This window comes from Vanacampus margaritifer, chromosome 11, assembly GCF_051991255.1.
Source record: "Vanacampus margaritifer isolate UIUO_Vmar chromosome 11, RoL_Vmar_1.0, whole genome shotgun sequence".
NCBI classification, from domain to species: Eukaryota; Metazoa; Chordata; class Actinopteri; order Syngnathiformes; family Syngnathidae; genus Vanacampus; species Vanacampus margaritifer.
The window spans coordinates 16,362,855-16,387,208 of NC_135442.1; the positions used below are offsets into that span (position 1 = coordinate 16,362,855).

The 24,354-nt window shown below is 36.3% G+C and overlaps 1 long non-coding RNA gene across 1 annotated transcript; it reads right to left on the reverse strand.

The window, feature by feature from the left end:
- Positions 1–15,408: 15,408 nt before the first annotated feature.
- Positions 15,409–23,407, reverse strand: LOC144060072 (uncharacterized). The gene is made up of 3 exons (XR_013295844.1): positions 23,275–23,407; positions 15,634–15,691; positions 15,409–15,548 (listed from the first exon to the last, which is right to left on the reverse strand). It is a non-coding gene; the product is annotated as an uncharacterized LOC144060072 (long non-coding RNA).
- Positions 23,408–24,354: the final 947 nt, after the last annotated feature.

The following is a 24,354-nucleotide window of genomic DNA, read 5'->3' on the forward strand; positions in this document are numbered from 1 at the left end:
CAACGACTCGGCACATATTCAAACAGTTTATTGAGTGGGTGAGTGGAAATCAGCTCACCCTGTCTGCATCAAAGTCATGCGATTGAATACTGAGGTGAATATTGTACATTACAACTAAGGAAAACAAAACCAAAAGTTTCACGAAACCTGAAGACCTGTGCTATGATCCAATACAATTCCATCAAAACAACACAATGTTAAAATATGCACTGCTCTGTACTGTATATGACTATTCTCTGTGATTTTAAATTCAATCAATCAGTAGTCTAATTTGTGTCATAAGCAGTCTTTTATAAGAAAACGTCGTTTGATTCATAAGGAAACGAAAAAAATCTATCTTTTTACTCTTAAGATTATGTTGTACATATTTTATTGATTCATTTATTACACTTTTAAAATGTATGTATGTTTTTGTTGATCTTAACTGTTGTTGGTCTTTGTTGCTTGCATATAATTGTAATTTGTTTATAATAGATATTTTCATTTTCAGCCAGGGTTCATTCTATAATTGTTGTATTCATTTGTAGATAATTTTAAACTAAAGGTTATGTTGTTTTATTTTTCATTTTCTTTTCTTTTTCTTTTTGACTTATAAAAGTTTTAGGTAGGTTGATACAATGACATGTTGAATGATTTACTTATATGTATATTTTAATGTTCAACACGGACTAAAATGTAAATATCAATATCAATTGAATTGATTATTGTTTAACAAAATTAGCTGCACAGATCAAGTATTACAGACAGCATTGTTTTAATTAGCATTTGCCTGACATCACCACCAGAGGGCAATAGTCAGCTGCAGTTCATCTTTAATGCCGCGTCTTTAAATACAACTTCTTTCACTCAACTCCATTACCCAAGTAACAAAGTCAATATGTTCCACTTTAATATGATTTTATCATTATCTTGTGTATGCTGAGCTATATGATACTGCTTCAAACAGTAAATCGTTTCCTGTTTGTTTGTTGTTGCCTGGAATGTTTCAACATTCACATAGACTCCATTTATATTATTGTCATTTAATTAGCCACACATTTATTCATTTATTATCATTAGTTTTTATTATCTTCAAAATATACATTTCTACATCCTAAAGTGACCCCCTTTCTTTTATGTTGATTTATAATTGAGTTTTATTTTTAAATGCTGCTGTCCTTGGAAAATACAATCAATATTTTTGTCCCTGGTTTTATTTAATCTGTCATTTGGCTGTGTTACAAGCAGCGTACAGCATACTTATCCGACGTGACACTCTTTCATTAAGCATCATTTCCATAGCATACAACATTAGCCCTCTCCTGTTTGGGAAACACCAGATGAGGCTAGGGTAAGCTCTCAGGGGAGAAATTCTCTATAATTCCTTAATTAAATGGAATAATTTAATTACAGTAACTTAGGCAGCATTCATCAATATAATTGTTTCTGGGGTGCAGCATTATAATTGAGCTTGAAATGAAAACAAGTCCATTTTGAATGTTCCTTGTGATCTTCCACCATGTTGCTGTTTCTCTGCGGCATTTTTCCCTTTGATGGGCGGCCATTCCACAACATTTATTACAGCCATTTAATTTAAGATCTCTACAGGCTCGGACAAGAAGACGAGAGATGATAGCGCCGCTCGCTGTTGGCCTTCTAATCTGATCCTCCCTGCTGGCCTTTCATAAAAACTCCAAACGTGCCGCCGCCATCTCAAACTGTCTTGGATTTCACCACAAAAAAGCGAGTCCAATTCATAACCCCCCCCCTTAAATAATAAAACATTTTGCTCTAATCTGCCTCAAGAATGTAGCCCGTTTGAAGTTGACAGTGCTCCGTCTTATGAGATGGAGTAATTGCCCTCACAGGTGTACCCTTGACGGACAAACCTGGCCATTGTTCACCATGGGGAACGTCGGCCTGGAAGAAAATTCTTCTGCGGGACAAACTGATCTCTATTCCAGCACTGACATGCTCTTGTCAGTGCACTTGTATCATTTGGTCTCGCAGTTTATTGTAATCTGATTGGGACACAGTTACTGAAAGTTTTATTTTGTTCCAGGTCTCCCCATATCACTACAGCATATAATTTATATATTTTACAAAAAAAAATAAAAATCCATCGAATGAAATGAGTCACATTTCTAAAGAAAACATAAACAGTAACCGAAAGCTTTTTGATTGAAGCAATTATGTATACAATAAATTTAAAAAATATATATTGAAAATGTAAAAGTTTACATCCTTTGTTTTTAGGGACGTGTATCATCAATGTATCAATGTATTCATAAATCCTTGGGTATATTAAAAAGCCCTAAGAGTTTATAACTGTTAAAATACAGAAAAGATGTGAAGTTGGCACAACTCTGAAGAGTAAGATTAACACCAATGGTAGCATCGATGCCAGAATTAATAAATAGGCTTAGTGACACTTAGACTTTAACATCAAACTCTTCTAATGTGACTTTAAGATACACAAATGTAGTTTAGATTCAGCTTCATTGCAGGGTTATAGTAAACAAATAGTTACAATCAAGTATTCTACTGATTGTCTCATAGACTAATTAAGTAATCATCTAAAAATGTATTTTTCATGATTAAACACAATAACGTGTTGCATGGTGGGCGTGGTGTGCAGGTATTATTTTTGTCTATTTAGGGCTGCGATCTTAAAGTTCTACTGTAGTATCTGTGACTTTGAGTGTCTGACTTTAAAAAGACGGTGCCTAGCATGGTGAGTGACGTGGGCGTCAATAAATGAGCGTGTCGAGGCTGGTGACTTGCCGTGAGTTGTGACCATCAATGCTTATTTTACATGTTTGTTTTCAAACAGTTTCAAAAGTGCACTGACGGTTGACTTTTCTTATTAGATTACATTTCTTTGTTTAGTGTGAAATAACTCCAAATTTGGCAAATGTACTACAGTAGCATGGATGACATTATGGCAGTGCTACAAAATGGTGTTGTTTGTTCTTGCCAACAGGTAAGCAATGAGTTAAAGTGTAAATACTTATAAATGACATTCGGAGTGATCTGTGTTAAAGGAGACGTCTAAGCTACTCTTGACTGGACGCATAAAGAGTGAATGTGGTAAAATTGATTGCAATATGGAATTTGAGAAATTGCATCAATCTTGCAAAGCGTATCACTAAATTGGGAATCATATTGAAGATGGTGTTTGCTAATGTTCCTGTTGAATAGAATTTAATTTGTAGAATTAAAAATAATAAGAATTTTAAGGAACGGCTGCATTTTGATAAATTTTGATGACAGATTAAGCACTTGAATAAAATGAATAAATAAAACCATAGTTGAAATCAAAACAGGAATTGCTTATAAGGCTGAAAATGTAGCGGCTACAAATGTTCCACATCTTGGCTCTTATTATACACCCCAATTTACCAGATTTTTAACACCGCTCATTACTTGTACTGCGAAATCTTTACGTCTGCTCAACAGCTGCCTGAGCTCTGGAGAATCATCCGGACGAATGAATTAGCGTCCTTGTTTGAATATTCTTTTCTATTTGGAATAATCAGACTGCCATTCAGCGGTGGCATAGCTGTACACAGATGCCCAAACAAAGCTGAAGGGAGCTGAAACACAGTCAACATGACCCATGATGAGAAAAAGGGGAATAATGCAGGTGTGCATTTCTTTTCTCCACTGTGCACTTACGCATAATAAAGACGCTTCTTGTTCAAGGTGATCCTTGCTTTGCATATGGCTGATTAATCTTATTGTACGGCAGCTAACATTGATCAGAGGAATGATTAGAAATGCATTAGTCAGCAGACTGTTTGGAGTGGTTGCCTTTTAAGTGCTGCGGCCGAGCCCACTTTCCATAGGTGTGTGCTTTTTTTTCTTTCTTCATTTTTTAATTTTGTTAGATAGAATTTAGCAAATGGATGCACGTGGGCTGCCCAAATACAGCATCAAAGCTTTAATGCTTATAGACATAATTTAATTTACGAGATGGCGGCTCGAACGGACTGTGTTGAGGCGGCGTAGCTGCTAAATTCATTAGGTAGAAAGTTGCTATATGTTTGCAAGCTGATGAAAAAAATAATGCGGCATTACGAATATGAGAAATCTTGGCTGTGTGTGCAAAATTTGTGATCAAATATCTTGCACCTTTTTGCACCAGGGTTGGGGAGCCTACAGAAATATGGGCCTTAAACGTCCCACGAGAGCATTTGATGGAGTCCGCCATGTCATTTGAAATACTTTACTTACAGACCCATCGCCAGAGCCCAGGCTTGAGGGGGGCACATGCAATGCATGGGGGGGGGGTTATGAATACCCTACAGACAGCATGAACTTGCCCCACATATTTGGATAAATTCACCGTGCATCCATCCATTGAGTTGCGCCCGCTGACCAGTAAGATCATAGACATACGCCGTTGGGAGTAGGTTGACGCCGCAGCCATTTTGGATGAGGCAAGTGTAGCTATTTGTAAAGCTGCCTCGTTCACTTTCTCCTTGGAGATGTATCATCAAGCCACGACTCATTGGATTATTAAGGAACCATTATCTTTGATTATATTATCCCATTCGAACTCAATCTTGCTAATTATTTGCCGATTTAATGGCGACTACAATTGTCACATCCAATATGGCGGATGCGCTGATATTTCGCTTCGAACGGGCCACCTGTTTGAACGGTGCCTGCAGCAGAATTAAAAAGAAAAAGGGAAAGTAAAATCCAACCTCATTTTAGACGTCCAAACAAAAATGGCGCCCATGGTTCCGTTTTTCAAGTGGCTCTTTAGTTGCCAACACTAATGTAGTTTAAAGTAGGCTATGTCCCTCCTCACTTGCCGTATGTTGGTCTTGTGCGCCAGCGTCCTCGGAACACATTAGGTTGTTTGGGAATGTCACCTTTTTTATTTGTCTTGAACAAACGGCTACTGTTGGCCGTAGCCGACACCGAAAACAAGAACAATTCACGAGCGGCGAACAGTAACAGCAATGAACACAAGCAGTCACTGCGAGATCTGTGTTGCGTTTACTGACACTCGGCTATAAGAATGCCAAACAGAATGGGCAACACCGGAACACACACCACACCTAGTTTGTTACAATATTTTGAATGTCTTAGTGATAAGCAACTCAACATTCGTATTTTATCTGAAAATTATAATTAAAAAAAACAACAACAACTTTATTTCTAGAGATCCATGATTCAAATGGGGGGGGGGGGGGGGGGGCACAATCTTCTTGGTGAGCGGGCACGGACCCTTATGGCCCGCTCATGGCAACCTCACAACTCCGGTCCTCAAGGGCTGCAATCCTGCAGGATTTGGAGGTTTCCCTCTTCCAACAAGCTGATTCCAATCAGCAGGATCGTTATCAGGCTTATGCAGAGCTTGCTGATGAGCTGATCATATATCAGCTGTGTTAGAGAACGGAAACATCCAAAACCTGCAGGACTGCGGCCCTCCAGGACCGGAGTTTGACATCTATGCTTTAATAAGAAAATGATTCCCAACTCCTGTTGTCACAAAATAAGTTTTAAAGGTTGAACTAAATTATTTAAAAAGCTCAGGCTAAGGAAGTTAGCATACTTGTGCTTGTGTGGATTTTTTCCGAGCACTCCAACTTAATTGATGACACTAGGCTGTCCATGCAATAAGTGCGAATGCTTGTTTGCTTGACCCAGTGTGCAACATCCACACATCTGACATGGTAGATTTCAAAATTTCAGACTTTCTATAAAAAATTAAACTAAATAGGTCATGTCATGTGAGACCTGACCAAACATCATGACGGCTCATTTTATTTATTTATTTATTTTTGGCCAATACTTGGTCTAAATAAAGGAACAGGCAGGAATTAAGAATTTTTATTTATTTTTTCTCATCCCACTTTTCCCACTCTTCCTATTGGATCACATCTTTTTATATTTAATTCACAGATTATGAATATGAATTTTTATATTTAATTCACAGATTACTCGACTTTGTGCTGTCATTTGAAGCCTACCATACATTCTTCTGGCATGGTCCAAACCCCCAGAGGGACAGGTTTCTGTTCCCATGACTGCGAAACTGTCACTGCCACCGTAGTACATGGACGTACCAAAAATGTTAAATTATTCTTTGACATTTAAGAATGTTAAAATGTTACTTAAAAAAAAAAAAAGCCCTGGAACCGATTATTTCCATTATTTCCTAAACTTGATTCGGGAACCGTGTTCATCCTTTAATCTTGCACGGTTTACAAGTCTTTCTTCACAACCATGGTGATTTGTACTAATTGAAAATGAGCTTAAGTTCTTAAATTTGGAAACCCAAGGACGCCACGACACTTTGAGCAAAGTGCCGCTAACTCACACGTCATCCCAACATGCGGGTAAATAATTATTTATACAGCTTAGTTTACACCAAAAAGCAGGCAATTCTCAGTGGACTGCACAGAGCAGTGGCAGGCATAAATGGAATTTTAAAAGCGGCCTAATTAGAATCACACATAAATCAATTGGTGCTGGTAAGCGTTTGATTAGCTCGCAAAAGGGACAAGGGTTTTACAAGTGAAAGGCAGTGCGCCGACTCCCAACTGCAGAGGTGTGCAACACATAAGGGTCCCAGCAAGACAACTCTTGCCACATGTTCAGCGCTCCCCCATTAAAAAGCCGAGGGAAATTAATGAGCTTCCATTGGCACCCTCACAACAAAGGGATCTATAAAGCCGCCTTAATGTTCTCGCAAGAAACTTTACTCTTCAGTAGTTCCCAATCAACCGGTAGCAGCAGATTTGCTTTTATTTCCCCTGTAACCGAAAAACGCTGCCCGCTGCGACTTTTACATCAATGTTACCCCTGATTGAAATTGTTTGTAGCTCATTCTTAATTAAAGATACGTCAATAGTTAGCTGTGTCGGCTTGTCAAAATGTGACGGTGTATAAAAACAAAAACCTTCTTACAAATCATGCAATGGGTTCTAAAAATCCATAAAATGTTCGGTTTATTTGTTGCTCACACAAATGTCTACAAAAAGTGCCATAAAGTATCAACGTCGATTTTGTTGTTTTACCTGCTTGTACACAATTAAGAGCGTGGTGCAAAGCAAGAGTGCAGAGGTTTGCAGAAAGGTATTAATTGGAACTTTATTTATGCAGATACGCTGCAAATTTGCATAAAACACCATTCCACAGATGGGTTTATGGCGGCAACGTCTGCGCCAATCGGCAGTAAAACATCTGCTTGATCACGACGCAGGAAGTCAATAGCGCACTGACAAATGTGTTGCAGAGGCCTCAACCACTAAAAGCGGCTAATGCCATTTTTGGCCCTCTAAATGCAATCAGTAACAATAGTAGACTTACTTTTTTTTTTTTTAAATGATACAAATAGGAGCCCATAGCCTACATCCACCCCATATTGTAATGTTTTATTTTTATTTTTTTATATATATATCTGTACACCTACACATCCATGACAACAGTCACAGAAAGTTAAATCAATCACCTTTTATTTGGGACTTTCGAAATACAGGAACAGGATATAGAAACTTAAACAACACTAAACATGGCTTGACAGAAGCATTTCTGCTCAGTTGTCCGTGACTTGTGGTAATCATCTCTAGCTATTATGGCACTGGAACGCGCTAGGGTGTCAAACATACGGCCTGCGGTGCCAGATGAGGCCAGCAAAGGGGTTTAATCCGGCCCGCGAAATGATCTTGTAAAGTAAAAAAAAAAGAGTAATGTTGAATAAATCAGAAAATTAAAACATATAAATGAATCATTTCAGCAATCCTCAGATGAGCAACGCAACTTGTACATGAAATTTACCTGTATGTAATTATTTTCCACATAACCTAAAGTTAGGGTTTGTGGGGAAAAAAATACAAAATAAAAATTTGGAGTGTCAAAATTAATGTGTTAATTTTGACTTAATCTAAAGTTCCTTTAACACCATACATTTTTTTTAATGTGCTTTTAATGACCGGCCCTTACTTGGAAAGCCTTTCCTGGAGGAATTCCAGTCGCAACACAGCAGCCACGTCCATGTCAAAAATTTGCAGTAATAAATAGAATAATAATGCATATATTTGTGAAGACTGGGGTCAGAATTTCACAAGTTACATCATGTTAAAGATTAGATAGCTCTTAATATGAAAAGAAAATGCACTGAGCTGTCACCAAAGCGTTACAAATGCAATTATGCCATCTAGTGGCAGAAAAATGACCTCAACACAAATCAATATCAAACTCGTTTTTTACAGTACAGTACATCTTTTTAATTTTAACTCAATTTTATGAAATATTATGAAATGACTATCAATGACTCAAAGATGCAGCCATATTTTATTAATTCAACATTTTTTCCACTTTTATGCTAACAAGAGTATGAAAACATTTTATTGTACTTTTAGAACATATATAAAATGTGCGATTCATCGCGAGTTAACTATTAAAGTCATGCAATTAATTATGATTAGAAATTTTAATCACCCCTAATAAAAACATAGAACAACATAAATCAAACATAAACTTTCTGAATACGACACACATTCAGCTAATGGTAACACAAACACCCTTTGACATGATTTAACGTTCTATAACTTCATTGACTGCGTCACACAATGCATTCTGGGAACAATATATATGCAAAACAGGTAGATATAACGCACCCTCACCTCATATGGGAAAAGTGTTGCCGCGTTCCATTTTCATTCGTGTTAGTTGTTGGAACAATATGTTTACGGTTGAGCCCCGCTATTTAGGGATGGCCTGCAAATAGCCAAAGTTATATAATTTTACTGGTCCAGCCCACTTTGTAATATATTTTCCTCCATGTGACCCCTGAGCTAGTAAGAGTTCCACACCTCTGCTCTAGACTAAAGTACTTAAACAATATCAGTGTTTTCTGTGAAGGATGTGAGTCTGCTTGCTTGCCGGAAATGTCTAGTGAAATTTAATCTTCTCTTGCCCTCTTTTATTTTATTTTTTTTTTACCACTGTGCTGCTAATAAAAAAACTGTTAAAGAAAAATGAAAAGAAAAACACACGTGCTGAGAAGAAAATTCTTTAATACAGATTTTTCTCAAAATTTCAAGTTAATAATTTGAAGTCTTGCCTCACTTCCTCCTACATTTAAAAAACATGCCATTTATGTTCATTGGAGATTCTAAATTGTCCGCAAATGTGAATGTGAGTGTGAATGGTTGTTAGTATTTGCCCAGTGATTAACTGGCAAGCAGTCTTGGGTGTACCCTGCCTCTCGCCCAATGTCATTTGGACAGGCTGCTCACCTGCAACCCTATTAATGACAAGCAGTATAAAGAGTGTATGACACTTCTGATGTATCAACATGGTTTATTGTTTAGTTCGATTTTTTCATGATATTATTTTAGTAATATTACTTCTGCAATCTGACCCGAATGTGCAATGGTCAACTGGCATCTGAACCCCCCATAAAAACAAACAATCGAGAGAAAAAAAAAAAAAAACACCGACCCACATATCGCCTAACTTGGTACCGGACTCTACTTCTCGCAGCTAAGAGAGATTTTTTTTTTCAATGTTCAAAAGCAGTGTTAGTTAAAAGACTCAAACATTTACCGGTGGTGCTTTGAGCGCTCTGAAGTGGAGAATAAATAAAAATGTAGTCTTATCGTACCGGCAAGAACAATCCACTCATAAGAGGAGAGCATTTTTTGTTCCAAGCCGGGCCAAGTCTTTGTCTGTGTGTGCCAAGCGTGTTGAAAATATCCCACTTTGTGTCTCTTTAATCCACACAACACACACTCTTGCACCAGCGCTGTGTGGCTGCAAGGTCACTTCAAGTATTGATAAATCACCCAGCTGTGATTCCCTCCTGACAGCTCAAACTAACATCAAGCTGGATGGTGGGGGGGGAGAACAAAAGACCATCAAGCGGCCCTTTTTCCTGACACTTTTATTCAATCACGGCCAGATTGCTTACGACAGCACCAGCAGCTGTTTCGTCTTCATCTTTCCCCATTTGATAAAGCGTGTCAAGTCATATTTCTGCAAGTACTTCACCTCACCCCATACTGTGCCGCTCGCCAGCCAGCCAAGCCATTGGGCATATGCACATTCCACATGAGGGGATCGTCAAATGGGTCAGGGAGTAATGGCACCCCTCTGAAGGTCGCTGTGGCGCAGGGGTGGGGAGCGGGGGGGCGGCGGCGGGAGAAGCTAGGTGCGCGGGTGCAGCGGGGGTTGACGACAAAGCAACAAGCTGAAGGTCAAAGATAAGAACAGTCGCAGAGATATCTAAGATAGCCGCTCGGAATTAAACAATGAGGCAATGGCGGCGCAACGTCGATTGTGCGATTGTGTTGTTTTTAAGAGGCGGGATTGGTTTATTTCGGGATGCCCGAGCTCTTCTGTTGACCTCGCGCTTGGCGGGATGGAGGTCGGCGGTAGGACACGAGGAACGTTGCACATGTCCATTGTTTGTTTGCGGACAAAACGTCAACAACAGAAATGAGAATTCCACGTCGCAGCTGCCTCAGAATCTTGTTTGACGGTGTTTTGGTGGCCGTTAACAGGCCGCGCTTTTCCTGTGCAAGTGAACAACAATCACAGGTGCTGGCTGGAGGTCATTGTAAGGAGGAGGATGGGGGCCATGTTTGGAAAGCATTACTGAAACTGTACATACAATATCATTTCAGCTTGTTTAGACATTTAACGGTTCGTACACATCTCCCATATGTGTGCAGTTTGCGTGTTCTTCAGCTCTTTTCTTCTGACATCCATGAAGCATTTCTTTTAGTGTAATGAACGCCTATCCATTTACATTTATTATTATTATTATTATTATTATTATTATTATTAATCTTATTAATAATAATAATATTATTAATAATAATATTATTATTTTTTTTTTTTTAAATATAATTGTAATTATTATTATTATTTCAAAATTGTCCACAGGTGTGAAAGTGGGTGTGAGTGGTTTCTCTGTGTGCACTGTAATTGTCTGTGACTGGTGACCAGTCCAAGGTGTAACCTTCTCTCACCTGGAGTCATCTGGTATAACTTCTTGTGACCCTGACTGGGATAAGCAGCATAGAATAGATAGATGGATGCATATACTTCAGTCAGGGCTTACTCAATTTTAATAACTTGACCCGATCTGATTTTCAATTGTTTATTTGGTGCTTATAAGAGTCAATAATAACACATTTTAACACATTGACATTGAATTCATATAAAATGTATCCTGTTCTCAAACTGCAAAAAAGAGCCATAAGAATTATAAAACGATCAAAATATAAAGTACATATACAAATACAATGAAATTCTATGACTTAGTTGAATTTAAAATAGCACAAATAATGTATAAAGTACACAACAATATACTCTGCCACAGTACACAGAAGATTTTTGAAATTAGAGAAAGTCCTTATAACATAAGGAGTACAAGTGTTTACAAGAAAATTAAAGCAAGAACAAATATTAAGCAAAGGTGTGTTTCTGTAAGAGGTGTTCATTTGTGGAATGATTTTCAAACTGACCTGAAAAGATGTCAGTCACTTGCTAAATTTAAAAAAAAAATTTAAAAGCAAAGTTTAAAAAAAATATTTACACGAGTTATGAGCTGTTAAAAATGTATACATGCTGTAATTTCTTTGGATGTATCGGTATGAGTGTAATGAAAATTGTATATAAATGTATTATGGTATATGTCTATTCATTTCATGTACATATGTCGCTGGCAAATGTGCGTATTTCAAAGTGCACTTGAATATATGATTAAGTTTATACATTTCCTTTTGTTGAAATACATTACCTTATTATTTTATTAACATAAAACGAATAAGGGGTAGGACTATATATGTTTTTAACTTCCTCCTACCCCTTTTGAACATACAAACTCTTTTATTTCTTCCTATTTTTGTTCTTTTTTGCTTCAATTTATATTTTAGACTTGTAATGTGTATTCATTGTGTTTGTATGTTCAATAAAGAACCAAACCAATTATCATGTGGTGCGACCAAAAATAAATACCGGTACATTTAAAGACAAGGTTTTTTTTCATCATCTACAAGTCAGTCAAGAGCACATGGCATGCAGGTTTTTTCTGCCTCACACGTTACTATGTAGGCTAAAGTTACACTTTTAGCAACTTGTATATAGTAGTCATATATGGAGATTATGTGGTATGATCTGAGAAAACAATTAATATTAATTATGTACAACAAATATATAGTTTCATTATAATATTACTTGCGTGGCTAGCTAGCTAGCTAGTTTGGATGGCTAATTGTTAGCCTCCTAATTTTGATTTAAGCGGTGCGACCAGCCATCATCTGTTGCGTAGAAAGCTTTGTCCTCAATTGTAGATAATAGTAAATATACATTTTATGTGTTTTTATAATAAATTAACTGTGCTGGGTCTGGTAAAAATCCGTATCTGTCAATGACCCACGTAATTAAAGTTGTGGAAATTAATGTTACTGTCCAATACAAAAACATGCATCACCAACCTGTATTTGTAATTATTTTGGCCAAAACATGACAAAAAGAGATTATGTTGTTCAAACAAAAAGCATCCCACATTTGGAGACACACTCCTTTTAAAATTGTATGCAAAGCAATGAAAAATAAGGTACCGTAATATTTTATTTAATCATCTTCGAGAGTGGGGAGAAAGAGAGCAATTTTTTTTTATGTTTACATCCATCTTTTTTTGTGCCTAACTTGAAAGTGACTTAAAAAGACCTTGATGGAAAACATTTTATTTAGTTAGGTAGTTGATTAAAAAAAAGTAACTTGTATAAAACAAATGTGCAGTACATCATTTATAGAGCAAGGTTGAATGTACAATAGCAAAGTCTGTGTATTGTTAAAGGCAGTGTGATGTGTGGATAACAGTACAAAGAAACACCTTAAACTGATTAATCACTAAATCAGGTGTTGGACCCTTTTGTGTCTCCCCTGAATTTTAATTCTTTTTTCAAGACACCTTTAATAGGAGACTAGAGCGATAGAAAATCGATGGATGGCTGTTAGCAGACATTTTGGACAATTGTATACTTTCAACTTCGTGGGAACAGTTTGGCAAAGACCATTTGCTGTTCCACATGAAAAAAAGGAGAGCATGAGTGTCCTGACCTTTATCCCCATCAAACACCTTTGGGATAAACTAAACTGACATTTTGAACCAGGTCCTTTCAACAACTGCACCACAGCTGTTGTGTTGTGACAAAAAGTGAACTTGTATGCAGTTTTGGCCAAAATGAATGGTTCGCTAATTCCACTGAGATTCATTTGTCAGGTGGAATGTCGGGAAAAGCTTGCACGGAGGGAAGAAAAAATGGGACAGCTCACTCGGCTCAAACTTGGCCTGGCTCCCGGGAATGCGGTTAGCAAGCTTACAATCACCGCCTATTGACGGTGGCACAGCTGCTGTGGACATATGTTTCACCACCAAAGGAGGACAACATCAACCAGCCGCACCTTGAACAGGTGAGCAGATGAATGGTGTGTTTGCGCCTTTGACTGGCTGCCCTCCATTCCTCACGATTTTTGCAGCGCTCGACAAATAAGACGCTTGACAGCATGGTGGCCTAAAAACTTTTAGAAGCTGTGACAGAAACTGGCAGGGATTTTGTTTTGAGTCGGAATGGATGACTAAATATGTGTTTTTACTTACTATAAAGCCTAACGTATCATATTGACTCATTTGCTCTCAAAAACATATAAAAACGTTCTATTTTAAATATTACCATTGCCCCAAAAACGTTTTTATATGTTTTTTTTTTTTTGCTAGAGCATACAGAAGGCTTTGATTCAGCCTCTGAAATGAAGAGAATGTTTGAGGCAATGGTAGTTATTACAAAAACGGCCAGCAGGAGGTATCAGAGTATACGAGATCAACCAGGGCAATGTTGCAAACATTCAGCAGCATTCCGTTTGTGAATAATGCTGAAACTTAGCTATATTCTAATGCTAATTGCTGCAAAACGAAAACAGATAGAAATATATACCTTTTTTTCCTGATGAAAGAAGAGACTCTAATCTTACTTTTGGTAGCTTCCATGTTTTTATAGCAATAGAACACAATATTCTGTGGGCCTTGCAAAATCAGTCAACATCCAGTAAAACAGGGGTGCTCAAGTTCGGTCCTCGAGAGCCCCTATCCAGCCTGTTTCCCATGTTTCTCTCCACTAACACACCTGATTCACAATCAGGATCGTTCTCAGGCTTCTGCAAAGCTTGCTGATTAGCTGATCATTAGATTCAGCTGTGCTGCAGGAGGGAAACATGAAAAACAGGCTGGATAGGGGCTCTCGAGGACCTAACTTGAGCACCCCTGCAGTAAAACATCCAGGAGCGAAAGGGGTTGCTTCAGTGAAAATGGCTGGAAGTGAATGAGTTAAATACAAGACAAAATGTACCATCTATTTCACGAGTATAATAAGAAAAAAAATCCTGATTAAAACCCTGACGTATATGATCTGACACATGCATTGCACGGATAATCCATTAGAGGGCAGTATCACCCAGCTGATGGCTTTTCCAGCGACCTTGCAAGATCGCACCAATTGAGAAAGAAGAGACAGCTATACTTATTAATAGTGTGAAATGTTCTTTCTGATTTTTGGAAACACTAATAAGTTTTATGTCTGTTTATTATTATTTTTTGACAAATTTAAAGCATTGTGGCCGGATGTATCAAATGTGACACAAATCAAAAATCATATGTGGAAGTTGATCTTCAAAAATTTTTATAACTGTTTGTTCAAAAGGACCAAGGACAGCTGATTAAAAGACAATATAGTATGAGGCCAATTAGAACCTGTAAAATATTACCACACTGCAAAAAAAGCTATACCAAAAATAAGGGAAAAAAATCCTCAAATTTAGACACATTTTCTTATTTTAAGCAAAAAAAAACAACAAAAAACAATAGAAGTAAGCAAAATTTGCTTAGCAAGAATTCTTAAAACTGGTATATAAATCTGGCCCGTTTAAAAGAGTGCCAAGAATTAGAAAAACTTGCCAAAAGATTTAGTTGAATTTGCTATGTAATGTAAGTTGTTGGTCGTCTTACTGCTAGCAACAAGCAGAGCGCACCATGATTTCTTTCCCCACCCACTTTGGTTAATAAGCTACTTGAGTGAACAATTTTGTGTTGTACTGATGCTACGTATGAACTGGTTGACATTGGTCACACATTGAGAGAGTTTGAGGAGGACAATAATTCACAGGGAGCGGCATTAAGGAACCCTAACAGCACATCCGGCTTGCTGAACAAAGACTTTTCGCCCGACACTCCAACTCGCAAATGACCAAAATGTGAGAGAAAAAGATTACATTTATTCATAGCCGCCTTTCATCAGGCAGCTTATAACCCAAACTTGGAATGTAATGCCAAATTATATGCATATTGAGCTGACCTCTTTCACCTTTTTTTCTCTTAAAGCTATGGAGGATGTGTGATATGCAAAAAGCCTGCAGATCCTTCCGCTCGTCATTTAGACCATTTCAGCACTTTTTAGTTTCCAGGCCGTCCAAGGGTGATCACGTTGGTCAGTAATAGATAAAGAAGGGGCTCCTCCATTAGCATGGAGGTCAAACACGACCTGTTTAAAAAGAAAAAGGAAAAGAATAGAAAACCTCGCTGACATTGCGGGAAGAAAAACAATATGACTTAAAGTTCAAACTCACTGGATGTCAAACACTTGCCACCTTTTCCTCGTCCCTTTGTCACATCTTCACTTGTGACCTGTTATACATCATAACCCGTTAGCGTTAGTCAAGTGCTCAAAGGCCAAGAAACATGTGAAGGTTCCCTCCTGCCATTTGCAAGAGACGGAGCCATTGCAAGAGCTGAGCGCCTCTCTAATGACTATCAGCTGCACTGATGGGAGCAAATGGAACATTTCCTGTGTGCATTACATTTGCTCTGCTTACCTCCATTACTCCGCTTTCAACACCAAACACTTTTGAGATCATTGTTAAAGCTGCAGTGAGAGACCATTTTCACAGTTAGTTTTTTTATTCATTCAGAAAAACTGTTTGTCATCCGATGGAATAATTCACTTTGATGTTCCCTTTTTACAAACCCCAATTCTACCTAAATTGGGACATTGTGAAAAATGTAAATAAAACAAAATACAATGATGATATGCAAATACTTTTCAACCTTTATTTAATTGAATTCACTACAAATTCTTGCAAATATTCCATCACTTTCAATTTTATGCCAGCAACCTACAATCCCAAAAAATGGTGACACAGGTATATTGACCTGTTGCTACATCACCTTAAAAAAATTAATTAAATTAAATAATTGTTATTGATAGCGACCAATACAAAATTTGGAATGTAATGATAACAGCAATATTGTGATATTGCGATATTAAAACTGCCACAATATATCATTGTCGTCCTGTCACAATATTAAAAACAGCACATCTGTTAAAAAAAAGTCAGGTTGATTTCCATTTGTGCATTTCTAGCACCCTCTGGTGGCTGGTTTTTTAGTGGAGGTTAACTTTCACAAGGCATTTTTTGGCCCTTCTATGTTTAAAATCCGCGCTAATGGTCAGATGAAGGGGAACGTCATATGCTTGTGAACTGAGTCAACATGTGTAGAAACTCAATTTTAAAACATCTTTATTGACAGACTCAAGTACATTAAAATAAAAATAACAACAATATATTTAAAACCAAACACACACAAGAAGCCCAACACACTGAAATCAATGTGTGCTTGCATTAGCAAGTAAGTGCCTCAATATATATATTATATTTATAGATTTTTTATACATATAATATTTATAATATTTGTATATTTTTAATTGCTGTAATGTACAAAATTACAATATTGTGTGTGTGTGTTTTTAGTATGATCTTTTTTTTTTTTTACAATATTATGGCCTTTTTTTTTGTAACCTCCCGACAATATCGTGATAATTATTGTATCGTGACCTTCATATTGTGATAATATCGTATCGTGATGTTTGGATATCGTTACATCTCGATAAAAAAATATGTACTGTCGTGAACAATTATTTCTCTTTATTTTAAATTAATTTTGTATGAAACTAATCATGAAAGAAAATGTATTTCTTATCAGTATCTTTAATGATATGTTTACTGAAGTAATTTTATCCATCACCGGTCATAATTGTGAGTTCATTTGTAATAAAACGTTAGCCCATTTCTACTACTAATCTAGCTACGCCTACAACCCACAAAAGGCAGCTTCTCTGTAGTGTTACTATACGGTTGAAGTCCTAGAGTAATTTAAGCATAAATAATACAAATATTAATTATGCTTAAGGAAGTTTCTCTGCTCCCGGGAACCGTTTATTTGGTGTGCACTGTCGGGAAGACAAGTCAAGACAGCCACCACAACTGTTCATTATATGCATTATGGTAACACAAAGGCATGCGCCAATGACCAGTTTTACGGAAAGAGACGCTTTGTATGCACATATGCCTTTTTGCTTGCTTATTAATGTGCAAAAATGGTTCCAGCAGGTACTCGTTAGCCCCAAGGACAACATGAGTATTAGTACTTCCTAAAACACAAGAAGAATGTTCACGTTTATTTATTTGTTTAAACTTAACGTGGTACATATTTCTTCTGTACCAAATATTCAGTATTTTGTTTACAATAAAATTGTGTTCAGTAAAAAAAAAAAATGCTGCTTATAATTTTAATTCAAAGTTTATTTTAGAGCTGTAATTTTAATGCAGTGATAGCACAAGAATTTTGTTACCACTGTGATAACACTGTTATCATACTGTCAGAATAAAAAAAAAAAACATGCCTAGTAACATGCTGTGAACGTACTGCAGTCAACAACCTGACCCTAACCCAAAACAAAAGCTGACCAAATCATACATGGACACAATGCCTTGATAGGCCTTTATTTTTAAGTTGGCCCTCGTAGCACATCGTGCAACCATAATGCATACTAAGAGCAATTATGGGGCGATTGGCTTGACTTCTCTTACCACCAACATCAACACAACAAATCACGTTCAATCGCTAAAAAAATATATGAAGAATTACGCTGTCATTAGTTAGAATTGAGTGAAGACCTGGCTGGTGTATCAGTATTAAAGACCGCTTAAAGTAGAAGGTGATGTGGGGCCATTGTGGTACTGTTGGCCATATTCCAAGCTAAACTAGAATTAAAGGACTTTTTATAGATGATGTTTTAATACAAAGAATTACCTATAGTTGTTTTAAGCTAATTTCAACATGAAAATGCATCAAATAATCAGCAAAACTCCAGTAAATGTTACATTATACTCACCGTAACCTAAATTCAACCTCTGCTTTAATTATTTTCAAGGGAAGCTGCATTGATCTCGTACCTCAGCCCAACAATTACTGGAAACTATGTGTAAGATAAAAACACATTATGTGCCTCCCCCTTTGTAAGAGACGGCGCTAAGTCACTGGAGTATTCATTAAAGCCTTTTTTGTGTCCCGTTTGAAACCAAGGGGTTTAGCTGTGGGGCCATCTCTATGGAAGAGATATAATGATCCTCCAATTAAACACGGAATCATGAGACCTGTTTATTAGTCCTAATTCATCTCTTCATTGTGCTGAGCATATCAAATACCGCTAGAAGAGGAGGAGGGAAGAAAAAAAATCAACAATTTGCCTAGCGTAATTACAGATGTTTTTAATAGTTTCACGACAACGACGAGCACCAGCTATTCACATCATTTCCCGCTGTCAAGAACAATGTGGCATCATTGGGAGAGTGGCCATTAAAGCCTGCAGTCATGGCAGCTCACTGCCGTCTTGCGTTGCGCAGATTACCCTCAGGCAAATGATACGTTTTCATTAACAAGAATGCTTTCTGTATTATTAATTGTAAACGGATTGCTATTTGTGAGGCACCTCTCCGTGTTTTGGAGCTTATCATACATTAACAGGCTTTAGTTGCGTATTTCATTAAGAACAATACAATGGTGAAAACTGCACCATGGATTTTTTTTTTTTTAAGTTTAAAAATAATTAGACACCACTGTAAGATGACCATATGGCAAACTATACAGCTACTTGCTAGAACCATAAATCTTGCTAACAGAATAATGGCCTTGGCATGGGACAATGCACAGTAATCAGGTAAAACTCCCACTCCAACATCTTGAACACTACGCCTCAAACCTTTGATAAAGTGAAAATGATCATTCTAGGAATTTTGAACAGGATTGGTTGAAATTATGTCGAACAGCGCACTGAGGGTACATTTCTAAGATTTTAACTAGGGATGGGCGAGTACTGATACCAGGCATCGTATCGAGCCAATACCAGCCTTATTTAACCCGATAAAGCTTGAACCATGAAATATATGAGGGAAATTTTGGATTATTTTTCAATGCTAGTTTTACCAGTACCAGTTATAAGAATTCCTGCCAAGCAAATTGTGCTTATGTCTATTGGTGAAAAAAAAAAAAGTGCTTAAAATAAGAACATTTGTCTAAATTTGTGGAAATTTGGCTTATTTTCAATGTGCCTTTTTTTTGTTTTGTTGTTGTTGCAGTTAACGGGTTTCGATTGACCTCATACTGAACTGTCTTTCAATCAGCTGTTTTTCTCTCCTTTTGTTTCAAAAATTACAAGTAGCCTTATAAAGCCTGAACCATAAAATATATGAGAGAAAATTTTGATTATTTTCTAAATAGAGTATTTATTGGTCCTTTGGAAAAAAAAAAGAAAAGAAAAGAAAATCAGCTTCAACATATGACTTTTGATTTGTGAAATATTTGATACATCCAGTCACGATGCTTTTAATTTGTACATTTATAACCATCCAAAAAATTATAATAAACAGATATAAATTAGTATATCCCCCCCCAAAAACTGAAAGAACATTTCCCACTATTGAGTATAAGTGTTTCTCCTTTCTCAATTGTTTTGCAAGGTAGCTGGAAAAAGCCATCAGCTGGGTGATACTGCCCTCTAATGGATCACCCGTGCATTGCATGTGTTAGATCATATACATCAGGGTTTTAATGGAGAAACAAATATTGTACTCTATAAAATAGAGGGCTCAAAATGTCTTGTATTTAATATGATATGTTTGGCATTGTAGAATTTATGTATTGGGTACTCAAGACAGCGGACGATACTAGTCACCGATACAAAGTTGCCGTCTTGTGGTCAGGAACTAAATGTCATGCATAGCTGACAGAACGTTTTTCTAAGTGGATTGTATCCATCTCAATCATCTCGTATGCCCATTAAGATGAAATTTCTATTAGTATGTGCATGTTTACAAGGTTTATTATAATGCTTAAAGTGCATTATTAGTGTGCCAATATTATACATTTATTTGATACTCCCTGTAACTCATTTTGGGTGGTATGATGACTTTCTCCATTACGGAATTTCATGCATGTGAGCTGTTTTCATCGACTGAGAAAAAAAGAATGTATTTACTATTCAGTGTATTAATAAGGTCTATTTTTCCTATTGAATGCAACACAGGTAACTTAACACTTTTACTTACTCGTATGACTTGCACAGAGTGCTTTGGGTGTATTTTTTGCATTTTATCTTTGATCCATTTAACATTTTTCTTATTCTAATGCAGTTCAGAAAATGGATGTTTGGATGAACAAGGTAAAAAAAACAACAACAATATTCATCATTATCAATTGAATACTTACATTGCGATAACATTTTCAGCCTTATGGCCCAGCCTTATTTTCCAACTTCATAGAATCATGATTAAGTTAATAGTTGAACCTGTACTATTTTGCTCTTCAGTTCATTTTGAACAAAGGATAAAACTCAGGGAGTTGTCTTTTTTTTTTTTACACTTTTGTAAAAAAAGAAAGAAAGAAAGAAAAAGAATGAAATCATAAATTCAGAGTTAGTTGCTTATGTTTTATTTATTTATTGTAACTTAAATTATCTATTGCAAAATTACTTTTTTTTATTATCTGGCATTGGTTTAATAGAAATGTTATAAATCAAAAGTACTAGTGCTATTGGTTACTTGGTATCGATATCAGTGAGCACTCATCTTGGTATCAGTCTGAAAAAAGTGGTATCTAACATCCCTAATTGTTTTTTATACCTCAACAACTGGAAATACAATCTTATCAAAAGTAATGATAAAATATTCAATAGGATTTTGCATTATTTTTAGATGGTTTTAATTGTTTACATTGTCATAAAAAAATATATATATATATACATAATTATTTATTTTATACACAAAGTAATTGATACAAAGCACCATTATATAAATTCGTTTTTTAAGTTTTTAAAATTAAAGTTGCCCATACTTTATTATAAAAAAATATATGCTTGTAGTAACCAAAGGTTAATTATGTTCCCCATACTCCCAGCATACCAGCTGTAATAATATGTGATTAAACAAGAAGTAAAAATAAGTCATAGATGATTACAGTTTGCCAACAGAGGTCCTGTTGTCTTTGGATGAATCAATCTCCAACAAAGATGACTTAGATCAACTTTTGAAAAACAGAGACGAAAAGCCCATAAAATGATTACCGACGGTCGCCGGAATGACAAGTATTATCAACAAAAATTAATCAGGTGCATCTTTTCATGAACTCAATTAATAATGTGTAACAACGGGGCCTTTTTTTTCCCCCGGAATGAAAATTAATTAGCAGGGGAAGGTCACTCCGAGATGCTGACATCACTCATCAAGCCGCTGTGGCATTTCTAATTATTTGTCTTGCAGGCTTGGCTGATCAAAAATTATTGCCATACCTGAGCAACATTTAGAAGAAAAGCTTTGTTTAAAGCGCTTTTAATTAGACCTGCTATTTGATTAATGCCGCATAAGCGCTCAGGATCGGCCCTCTTATCAGCTTTTGTGACAAGTTGGCCGTGTATTGTTGTGTGAAAGACATCTCGCCGACGCTAACCGACTGTTTAGGATCCAATTCCAACTCTTTAGCCGCAATTAAAAAGCTATTTACTGCCAGGGCCGTTGTTGATATTGATATAGATGTTGCCACAATCCGCTCGGTGCCAATACTTGAAATGACATTTAAGTGATGATGAGTAAATAAACACGTATCAGACGCATTAGCGCTAATAAAGAGCTTTGTTATGAACAAGGAGCACATGCTTTGTTGGCCGCAGAGTGTCTTTTCAAAAGTCTTAAATTTGATTTTCCCAAGTTAAGGACTTACTTATCCTTAAAAATTACACTCACTAATATGTTGCTCCAAGATTTCAACTAAAGTCTATTCTGTGATACTTGTCCATCTTTGATTTGGTTGTGTTTCAAAACCTAATTTATCTCATGTTATCTCATGTTTTTAGTTGTTATAGTGGACGCCAGGATAATATGGCTGTAACGTGTTGTAAACTTACCAGGCTTATATGCAACATGTTTAACCTGCGATTGTGATTGGTTAGTTAAGATCCAATCATGAACCAGAAGTGTTGACATCATCCAAATTATGCATTTTATTATGCATTTTATTGGTTATTTTCTATTACATCAACATACATTTTTTTTCTATATAATCGTTGGTCTAGTAATTGCTAATTATTTAACAGGTAAAGGCTATTTTAGTTAAAACTAACAAAATAACTAAAACTAAAATTCAAAAAACATTTTCGTTTACGAAATAAAATAAAAAAGAAAATGCTTTTTAAAAAAACAAAAATTAACTGAAACTAACTATAATCAAAGTGAATATGTCCTTAGTTTGTCTGTGGTAATTATTTAAACGCCTGAGCCTTTGGGGTTAATTTTAAATGTAATTTAAGTATATTTATTTCGATATTAACCGGAATAAATAGAACGATTGAAAGTGTGTCGCACAGAAGGGATGTCATCTAGCAGCAGCCAACAGAAAAGCACCTCCAGATGACATCGTTCCTAGTTGACAATTTTGCGCGTCTGATTTTTTGCTCGCCTTGCTTGCTTTTTCATTTAATTAAGCCGAAACAAAACACTAGGTAAAAGTGCATTGCTTTTTTTCATTTTACCATTACATTTATTAAATCTTGCACACAAGTAATACAGAACTTAAAAAAATAAAAATAAACTAATACTAAAACAAACTAAAACTTAACAGTTTTGAAATAACTAAAACTAATAAAAACTAACAGAGCTGCCCTGAAAACTAATTAAAACTAACTTGATGTAGAAAACCAAAAACTCAAAATGAAATAAAAATTAACTATAATGAAAATTCCCAAACTATAATAACCCTGCAGGAGGCTGACATGTTTCGCCGCCATCTTTCTGCTATGGATACCCAAAGAAGAACTTCCCGAACCTAGTTAGCCTCTGGTGTTGCTTGCAGTTCGACCCAATGGCTTGACGGCCGCTTACCTTCCACAGCTGGGGCCTGCAGGTGCTCGTCGTTTGAGTGCAGTGATTCGGCCTCCAGCCGCTTGTCTCCCTCTGCTTTGCTTTGGCTAGTTCTTGCTAGCTTCTATTGCTAGCCACACTTGCTCGCTTCTCCCACTAGCTAGTGATGTAGTGGTGAATTAGGTGGAAATCCTTTGTGGTTAGTGTCACTTAGCAAACTAGGCAGATAGGTTTGTGTTTAAATTGAACGAATAATCAGCTTCCTATTTTATGTGAAAGATAGCATTTTCTTGACATAATGATTCTCGCCAGGACCCGCTCTCTCTTCTTCCCTGATGCACATCGACTCGTTTTGGATTAGAGGCGTTGGGAGTGATGTCTGCCATCTAGTGGTGAAAATATTTTATTACAACATTCAACTGCTCAGCAACAGTAGATATTTTTTTAAAGTATAAAATCAATAACAAATGAAATACATAAAAAGTTAAATGTAACATTATTAGCTATGATAGCAATTTTTTTGCACACATTATTAATGTTAAGTTATTTTTTTAATAAATCATGTTTCCTTTAAATAAATAGTTGTAGGGTGTAGTTCTACAATTACTAAAATCGAGATTACATTTTTTGTAGGGATGTTCGATACCACTTTTTTTTCAGACCGGTACTCAACTCTTGAGTAGTCACTGATACCGATACCAAATACCGATACCTTGACATAAAATTCACCCCAAAAATGACTGACAATTTTAAAGAAAGACTTACACATATCAATATAGCATTTTTCCTAAAAACGATTTAAATTAATGGCAATTTTATATTTATTTTATTTCTAATTTATAGTTTGTGAATCGTAAAACCGCCACAAGACAATAACTAGTATTGTTATTGGCCGCTGTCACGAGTAGCCTACCGATACCTTAAAATAAGGCTGGTATTGTCACCGATACCGATACCTGGTATCGGTAACTATCCCTGATTTTATTACCAATTTCCAGATGCACCGTCTATGAAAATAGCACCCACATAGTTAATGCTTCGATGATAGCTGATGTCAAATATTATGATTAGGAATGTTCAATATCACTTTTTATCAGACCG